We start from the raw sequence: 6,234 nt of genomic DNA, 5'->3' as shown, positions 1-6,234 counted from the left end.
CTAGGAATGGCGCAGGGCCCAAACTAGGAGTATAGAACAGCGAGGGGGGGGATGGAAGGGTGAATGTCGCTTAGGGAGTCCCGGCGCGGAGAGCTGCGCTATAGACTTACCCCAAGAGGCCTGAGGATAGTAGTCGTTTCCCATGTTTTATAATGTTCCGGATGTTCCCTTATAAAGTTCCCTTATAATGTTCTTGATCCTTTTGGTGTCTGATGTGATGTTTCCCCTTTCATCTCTGATTTTGTTGATTTGGAGATGCTCTTTCTTCTGGTTTACTCGGCTAGTTTATCTTTTTTTTTTAATTAATTAATTTATTTTTATACCCAATTCCCAGATAGCACCCTTCCATAGCCTCCCTCCACACACTAGAGCCCTTATACTCTGATACTCCTGCTACTGTCTGCTGTGTTGTTGGCACCCCCAGCCATTCCCCACTACTTGCCCTTCTGGTGAATCTAGTCAGCCTTCCCAGAGGTCTTTATTTTAGGAGGGTCAGCTGTTCCTCATCTAGTGGTAATCAGTTTTCAATATTCCTTTCGATAAGATTGGGGTCTGCTGTTCATTCTCCAAGTTCTATGCTGGGTTATTATCTGGGAATCCCTTTGGCCACCCTGGCCAACAACTCAAAAGAAGGTATTGCCTGTCTGGCATTGTTGCTTGTTTATCTTTTAAAGGACCACCTCTTGGGTTTGTTAATTCTTTGTATTGTTTACCGTGTTTCTATTTCATTAATTTCTGCTCGGATTTTTGTTAGTTCTTCTTGTTTGCTGGGTGTCAAGGCCTGATCAGTTCATGACTTGAAGCTTGGCAGAAAGTCACCAGCTATTCTTGGCAGACCGAGAATTGGAGGAAGAATGCTTCCATCCTGGGACTTTCCCTGTTCTTTGCTTATGTCGTGTGAGTTGACAGACTATGCTTCCCTTATAATAGTAGTCTAAGGAACAGAAATAAATAATTCTGTTTCAGTTTTTGAGCACAGGAGTTTCTCAGTACTGTAGGCTTGGCTTATATACAGAAATAAAGCATTTTAGTAGTTGCTAAGAGTAATAATAAACAGAACACCTTAAGGAGGTGGCTTATCTAAGATACTGTAAACATTGTGAGAGTTTCTCTTAGTGAAGTGATTTACCCTTGGTTACTCCTTGGTTACTCCAGATCTGCTTTCTATATAAGCTTTCTTAATTTCACAATAAAGATGCTTTGGCATACAATCCTTTGCATCCCCTGTGTCCTGATTTCTCCTGCACCTATTCCCAGGATCCCCAAGCCCTGAGAGGTTTGTGACAGCTGGGTATGGATTTCATTTCTTGTTGCTTTTCAAGTGTATTGAGTTGGAATGTTAAGTCATTTATTTGGGTTCTTTCCGATTTTTTAATGTAGGCATTAGAGCTATAAACTTTCCTCTAAGGATTGCTTTCAATGTGTCCCAGGGTTTTAGTTGTGTTGTATTGCCTTTTTGTTTAGTTCCAGGAATACTTTTACTTCTTTCTTAATTTCTCCTTTGACCTATTCATCATTCAGGTGTTGTTTCATTTCAATGTGTTCATGTGGTTCCTAGGGTTTCTTCCAATATTGATTTTAAGCTTTATTGAATTGTGGTCTGATAGAATGCATGGACTTATTTCAATCATTTTGTATTTGTTGAGGTTTGTTTTGTGCCCCAGTATATGGCTGATTTTTGGAGAATGTTCCATGGGGTGCTGAATAGAAAATATATTCTTTGGTGCTTGGATGGAATATTCGGTAGATGTCTGTTAGGTCCATTTGATATACGGTATTGTTTAACTCAGATGTCTCTCTGTTAGTTTTCTGTTCTGTTGGCCTACCTAATGGTGGCAAAGGGGTATTGAAGTCTGCTACTATTAGTGACTTGGGATTAATCTGGGTCTTAAAGTCCTGTAGTACTGTATCTTTGATACTTTACATAAGCCATTTCATTAGGGACTGCCCCCTCCTGTAATGGCCTAGGTTAAACAGCCTATGTCTCCGGATGGATTGATAACTCCTCTGTGATGCTTCCAAAGGAACTAAACTGACATTATTTGTTCCCATGTCCCATACCCTCAGGAGCCACCTGGTGAGGCTTTTATTGCTTGTTTGAAAGTTTTTCCTAGTTCCATCAGCTCCAGTATGAAGTATTTTCTCACAGGTACAGTACTGTCAACTCATTTTCCTTTTTGCATCAAAGGTTGTTGAATCTGAGGGGCAGCATTAGCTACTACTATTTTTTAGGTTGTTTCTTTACTCATTACTCTTTGTCTTTTTTCCTGGGTCCTTTGACTCCTGTTCGCCTACCCTCTCAAGATCTGAGGCTGAGAATGAATTTGCCAGTAACTCCTTAGTGTTTTCAGCCTTCCCTGAGGCTGTTGCCTTGGCAGTGAACAAATCCTTAATTATGCACAAAAGTGGCCAGATTACATCTCTAGTTTCCCCTCTTATGTCCAAGGCTTGTAAAATTTTTTTCTAGGCTGTCTACAGTCCTTAATGAGTTTTCAGACACCCGTGGCAGCGGACCCTATTTTTCATGCAACTGAACTATTTTCCCACTTTGACAGGACTGCTGTGACCCAGGGTTTTTTCCCTTTGGGCCCTTCCATGTCTGTATGGCCTGCATCTTTTCAGTTACATATTTTATGATCCATTGTATAACCTATGTGCCCATAGCTACCCCCATGAAGAATTTAAAGTTTGGCCACTCACTCACCTGGGTTCCAACCAGCTTCTCACAGAAGCCTTGCAGTACCCATTTCTACCCTTCTGTATATGGGTATCTGATCACAGATCCCTTTTAGTGGACTCACTGGATGCTGCTGTAACCATGATGATTTCCAAGGCCCATATCCCCATGTTTTTCTGGTTCATCTACCAGCAACACTACGCCAATTTTTTCACTACATTTTCCCCTCCCCCTTCTTGACAGATCTGCATCCACACCCCCAGGCCCCAGGGCTAACAAACTGACAGAATATCTTTTATTTTGGTTTTATCATGGTTTATATGAACTCTTGGAAAGGATTACTTACAAACCATAAGCTCCCATAGTCCATCTTCTACATTTTGACTAAGCTTTGTGATCCATCCGACCATGGCCGGTCTTCAGGGCCACGCTCTGCCCAAAGTTCACCACCTGTTTTTGCACCTTCTTGCCCTTCAGGATCCATGGGGTCTGTGTGGGGTCCATGGTGCCCCATGGGGTCTACTCATGCTGACTCACCCACCTTACCTGCTGTTCACTGCTCTCCAAATGGTGCCAACTCCTCCTCCTTTTTCCCAGTGTGCTCCACTTCTCTCTGGGTCTCTAGACCCACCCCCTCTTTTCCTCAGAGGATGTATTTACCCAATAGTGAGTGAGGTTGGAGGGCCCAGTCCAGTGAGGTCATACCACCCCTGGGTAGGTTGTCCTGAAGTGTATAAGAAAGAAGGTAGAGCACAGACCATATTAGGTAGCCATTAAGCAGCATTCTTCCATGGTCTCTGCCTCAGTACCTAATTTCAGGTTGCCTTCCTGGAGTTTATGTGTTGTGATGGTTTGAATGAAAATGTCCCTATAGGCTCCAAGTAATTGGACATTTTATCTCCAAATGATGGTGCTGTTTTGAGAAGTTTTAGAAGGTGTGGCTATCCTGGAGGAAGCGTGTCACTGGGGGTGGGCTTAGAGAGTTCTTCAGCCTTGCCAGATCTCCATTTGCTCTCTTGCTTCCTGTGCCTGCCTGATGATGTGAGAGCTCAGCTTCTGTTGCTCCTGCTTCAGCTACCTCCAACCACCATGCCTCCCTGCCATGATGGACTGTAATTCCCTTGGAACCATAGGCTCAAACAAACTCTTCCTTCTATAAATTGCTTGGTTCAGTGTTCTAGCACAGCAACAGAAAAGTGACTAATGTATGTGTATTGAGTATTTTGCCTGCATGTGTATTAGTGCACCATATGTGTGCAATGTTCCTAGAGGCCACAAGAGGGTGTCAGATCCTTTTGAAGTGGAGTTGCATATGGTTATTAGCCACCATTTGGGTGCTGAGAATGAAACCCTAGTTCTCTGCAAGAGCAGCCAGTACTCTAAAGCACTAAGCCATCTCTCCAGCCCTCCCTGAGTCCACCCTACCCTTCTCTCTTTTAAAGTAGAAAGGGTTTATCTTGGCCCATAATTCCTGGTTACAGTCCATCATTGTGGGGAAAAAAGCAAGAACTCAAAATGCCTAGATATATCACAAGCACAGTCAAGAGGAGTGAGAAATAAATATATGCATACTTAGTGCTCAGGTAGTACTTTCTATTTTTATACAACCCATGGCCCCAAACCAGGGAATGATGTCACCCACTTTGACATTGTAGCCTTCCACACCAATTTAATTAGTCAAGACAATCCCCACAGACAGGCCCAGAGGACAACCTGATCTAGATAATTCTCACTTCCCAGATGATTCTAGTCCATGCCAAGTTAACAATTAAAACTCATCAACATAATATCACAAAGTACTAATTTCTGAGTTTTTAAAAAAATATTCAGTCAGTATTAGCTGTTAAACTTTTTCTGTTTCCATAGCTCATTAATGTTTTACCCACCAAAATTTTATTTGTAATTGACAACACACTTCACCAGGTCAAAGGATTTTATTTGCAGTCTGCTTCCCTTACTCCAACATGAGTCTTGGAGTCTGTGTTTTATCTTCCTTGATGTCCCACGTCAATCTTTGGTGAACATGAGTTTCTGACACCCTAGGTCCTTTGGTCATCCACAAGTATACCAGAAAAAGTTCTGGCACACTCAAAACTCAAGCAACACTTGTGTATCCTTGAATGTTTAATATTTTAAAGAAATATTTCAAAATTACAGAAGAATAAGAAAAGCACAGTGTGCTCCCATTTGCTCTTTATTGCACTGACCTAAAAATTAGTATTTTGCTGCATTTAAAGCATGCTTTACTTTTTCTTTGTGTAATGTGTATGTGTGTGTCTTTTGCTATTAATTTTATAATCAAATTGATAAAATCTCTGATAAAATAAATAAGAACAGGAAGACTTACTTTGGCTCAAAGCTTCAAAGGTTTATGCCTACAGTCTTTTAATATTTGATTATAGCCTATTGTAAAGCAGATCTTCATAAATGCATGAAGCAGGGGAGACTGCACACCATGGTATAGTGGAAGCAGAGAAATGAAGAGGAAAGAATCAAACCAGGGATACCAGATCTTTAAAGACCATTCTCAGTATCCTACTTTGTCTAGCCTAATACCACCACTGAGATTTTTCACAACCATTGAAAACAATGCAGTCAGCTTGGGAATAAGTGCCCAGCACATGAGCATTCTGGAAGGATTCTTTATATTTAAACCACAACAGTGTGAGTACGAACAACTGTGTATGTATTATGTATGGGAGACACTTTAGGGAGTAGGTGGTAAGTAAATGTGACTTTACTCAAATATTTTGGTGCAGGTATCTATAAACATGATAGTCTATGAATAAAAGCTAAGAATTACAACTACCAAGTACTTGTTAAGCAATCACTGTAGTTACTTTGATGTATGAAGGACATCCCCAAGTTACAGCTACTCTGATGTTCCCTTAACTTGTTCCCTTAATGTGTTCAAGGAAATTCGTTCACTTAAAATTTTTCAGGAGAAAAATCTTTGCATAGCTTTATGCAGGATGACTGAGAACAGAATTATCTAATAATTTTTCTTTAAATTATAATATCAAAATTACTACTAGAAGAAAAAAAATGTTAATAGGAATTTCCTTAAAGGTGAGTCTGTTTTCTTGGAGACAAGGAAGGTCTCTACAAATGGGTACATCCATCCTCATTCTCTCACATCTTAGAGAATTTCTGTAGTGCTCCTAGAAATTGAACAAAACTAAAAGCCATAAATAATGCAGTGCTTAATTAATTTCTATTGTAAATATTTCAGAGTGACTCAACCTTTCTTCAGTGTATTGTGCTAACCCAAGATATGGTAGGGCATATTAAACTTTTCAATATGTCAGACTATTCTTTGTATTTAAAAATTATGTTAGAGAATAAAAATTGTATTCTTGAAAATAATAAAAAGTAGAAGCACTATTAAGTACTCATGGACAGTGAAAATGGCAAGGGATCAATCACCCATGGGGAGTAGAAGAACTATGTCACCTACCTGATTGCCTCCTAGACCTTTTATTTAATCTCCAAGAAAAGAAAAGAAAAGAAAGAAAAGAAAAGAAAACACAAAAGCAAGTTGGAGCATCTTTGAAAAG

This window comes from Nannospalax galili, unplaced genomic scaffold (genome assembly GCF_000622305.1).
Source record: "Nannospalax galili isolate Female #2095 unplaced genomic scaffold, S.galili_v1.0 scaffold16, whole genome shotgun sequence".
Classification (NCBI taxonomy): Eukaryota; Metazoa; Chordata; class Mammalia; order Rodentia; family Spalacidae; genus Nannospalax; species Nannospalax galili.
The sequence above is the reverse complement of the archived record's forward strand: the minus strand, read 5'-3'. Positions refer to the sequence as shown.